Source organism: Anomaloglossus baeobatrachus, chromosome 5 (genome assembly GCF_048569485.1).
Source record: "Anomaloglossus baeobatrachus isolate aAnoBae1 chromosome 5, aAnoBae1.hap1, whole genome shotgun sequence".
NCBI lineage: Eukaryota > Metazoa > Chordata > Amphibia > Anura > Aromobatidae > Anomaloglossus > Anomaloglossus baeobatrachus.
In genome coordinates, this window is record NC_134357.1 from 475,212,297 (window position 1) to 475,215,794 (window position 3,498).

The 3,498-nt window shown below is 49.6% G+C and overlaps 1 non-coding gene across 1 annotated transcript; it reads right to left on the reverse strand.

Annotated features, from left to right (window-relative positions):
• Window positions 1-808: 808 nt before the first annotated feature.
• Window positions 809-915, reverse strand: LOC142313546 (U6 spliceosomal RNA). The gene has a single exon (XR_012754540.1). It is a non-coding gene; the product is annotated as a U6 spliceosomal RNA (small nuclear RNA).
• Between the last annotated feature and the right edge of the window lie 2,583 nt (window positions 916-3,498).

A 3,498-nucleotide genomic window follows, 5' to 3' on the forward strand; every position in this document is an offset into this window, starting at 1 on the left:
ACCGGCAGCTCCTGCAGCGGAGGTTGATCCTGGCCCATCACTGCAGGAGCTGCCGGTAATCAGCTGATAAAGTCCCCTGACGGCAGGATCAGCTGATAGCCGGCCGGGCGCGAAAAAGCCGGCGACACCACGAGAATCGATCAGCTGATGCGTCAGGTGACTGCATCAGGTGATCCACCGCCAGGTCCTGCAAGCTTCGTACGTGCCCCGGGGAGACTGCACACAGCCGAAGCGGCGGGACCGGGACAGGGGCTGGAAGCAGGCATGGCACCGGGACCCTGCAGACAGGTGAGTATGACATACACACATACACACTCACACTGTATATATACACACACACTGTATATACGCACACACACTGTATATACACACACACTGTATATACGCGCACACACACTTTCTTCCCCTGGCTGTGTAGAGCTGCTGCTGTCTCTGTGTGATTGCTCTCAGCTCATCCACAGGGAAGAGGCAGGGAGGAGGGTTTGGGTGGGAGCAGAGTGGGTGTATTAGACACAATGGGTGTGTTAGATAAGCTAGACACCGCCCTAGAGCCACAAAGAATTCTGGGACTTGTAGGAACTGAACACAGGAAGTCAGAGGAGAGATTAACCCCATCAGAGCTGGAGCCAGCAATGACCATGTGCTGCTAGTGTACAATAAAAGGTAATTTTGCTGAAAAAACATAATAGATGTGTTGAGGGGCACATATTAGCAAGATTTATCAGAAAAAAAAAACAGTTTTGGTAACTGGACAACTTCTTTAAGTCAGTAAATGAGGGTGAAAAAAAAAATGTGTTGAGAAATGCATGAAAATGTGGAACGCTTCACGTTTATACGTGTCATCCTTGCGCAGGGGCCATGCTAATCTTCTCTGTATCGTTCCAATTTTAGTATATGTGCTGCCGAAGCGAACACAAACTGCCATCCGACCTGACCGCTATATATAGTCCTATAAAAGAAAATATTTAAAGTTAGGGAGATTATTTTTTTAGATGCGTTAATTCTGAAAGGTTTCATGTAGCACTCTATGAATGTTGCCTTTAAATTGTAATAAAACTAATCAGGGAAAAAATAAGTAATAATTTGTCACAAATTAATATGCAAATGAGATCCGCGCCGCACAGGATCCTGGGAGAACATGGGGCCTATTTCCTACTGTACAACGGGCATTACTATTGTACAGGGCCACACGGGGGAATTCCTAAGGTACATGGGGCAGCATTACTACTGCACAGGGGGCATTCCAATTTTACAGGGGCTCACAAGAGGCATTACTACTGTACAGGAGGTATTAGTATTGTACAGAGGCTCCTCACAGGGGGCAATACTACTGTACGAGGGGGCATTATTTTTGTACATGGGGGTCACAGTTGGGCAATACTACTGTACAGGGGGGCATTATTACTGTACTGGGGCTCACAGGGGTAATTACTACTGCACAACGGAGCATTACTACTGTACATGGGGTCAAAGGTGGGCATTACTACTGATCTTGGGGGCATTGCTATTGTACAGGGGGCATTACTACTGTGCAGGGGGCATAACTACTGTACAGGGGGCATTACTACTGTACAGGGGGCATTACTACTGTGCAGGGGGCATAACTACTGTACGAGGGGGCATTATTTTTGTACATGGGGGTCACAGTTGGGCAATACTACTGTACAGGGGGGCATTATTACTGTACTGGGGCTCACAGGGGAAATTACTACTGCACAACGGAGCATTACTACTGTACATGGGGTCAAAGGTGGGCATTACTTCTGATCTTGGGGCATTGCTATTGAACAGGGGGCATTACTACTGATCATGGGGCATTACTACTGCACAAGGGGGCACTACTATTGTACAGGGGGCATTACTATTGTGCAGGGGGCATAACTACTGTACATGGGGCATAACTACTGTACAGGGGGCATTACTACTGTACATGGGGTCACAAGTGGGCATTACTACTGATCATGGGGGCATTGCTATTGTACAGGGGGCATTACTACTGTGCAGGGGGCATAACTACTGTACAGGGGGCATTACTACTGTGCAGGGGGCATAACTACTGTACATGGGGCATTACTACTGTACATGGGGTCACAAGTGGGCATTACTACTGATCATGGGGGCATTGCTATTGTACAGGGGGCATTACTACTGTGCAGGGGGTATAACTACTGTACAGGGGGCATTACTACTGTGCAGGGGGCATAACTACTGTACATGGGGCATTACTACTGTACATGGGGTCACAAGTGGGCATTACTACTGATCTTGGGGGCATTGCTATTGTACGGGGGCATTACTACTGTGCAGGGGGCATAACTACTGTACAGGGAGCATTACTACTGTACAGGGGGCATTACTACTGTGCAGGGGCATAACTACTGTACATGGGGCATTACTACTGTACATGGGGTCACAAGTGGGCATTACTACTGATCATGGTGCATTACTACTGCACAAGGGGGCACTACTATTGTACAGGGGGCATTACTATTGTGAATGAGGGCATTTCTGCTGTACATGGGGGCATTACTAGTGTACAGGAGCTCACAGAGAGCATTACTACTGTACAATGGGACATTACTGCTGTGAAGGGGCATTATAATTGTACAGGGGCTCACAGAGGGCATTATTACTGTACATGAGGTATTACCCATGTACTGGGGAACACAGGGGGCATTACTACCAGTGCTTTTTTTGCGGTGGTATGCGCCGGTACGGCATACCGGAAAATTTGAAGAGCGCCTCTTGCTCTGTCCACATGGCTAATTTGTAAACTATACAAATTAGCCATGTGGAGCGAAGGCACAAGCCAGAGGCGTCTCCAGGGGCGCTGTCGGGCTGCCTGATGCGGCGGTGTGGAAGTCTGCCGGGTGGGAGCCGCTATTCTCTGAGCGCAGCTGTCACACAGACAGCCGCACTCATAGAAAGTGCAGCGCGCAGCACCCACTGCAATTGTCCTTGTATCTGTCAGACGCATGGACAATTGGAGTGGTGACGCCGGTGCTGACTTTCCGGGTCAGCGCGACGGCTGTCATGTGATCAAGTCAGCTGATCAGACTGCTGACCCGGAAGCCAGCGCCGCAGCGCAGAGGCGGCAGAGAAATGCTGAGAAGTGCTCCTCTGTGGAGCTGAAGACACGGACGGAGGCACATTATGGGGTAAGAGGGGAGTATTTATGAAACAGTATGGGGGAGAGAGGGAGGGGAGGGAACTATTTGTGGACACACTATGGGGGGGGGACAAAGGGTGGGGGAGGGAATCTGTGCACACGCTATGGGGGGGACAGAGGGTGGGGAGGGGGCAATATGTATATACACAGTATGGATGGGGGAGGGAACTATCTGTGGACAGGGTATGGGGAGAGAGAGGATGAGGTTTCATGCATGGGGAGAGAAATGATGAGGGGTGATGTATTGGGAAAGAGAGGATGAGGTTTCATTCATGGGGAGAGAGGATGAGGGGTGATGTATGGGGAGAGAGAGGATGAGGTTTCATGCA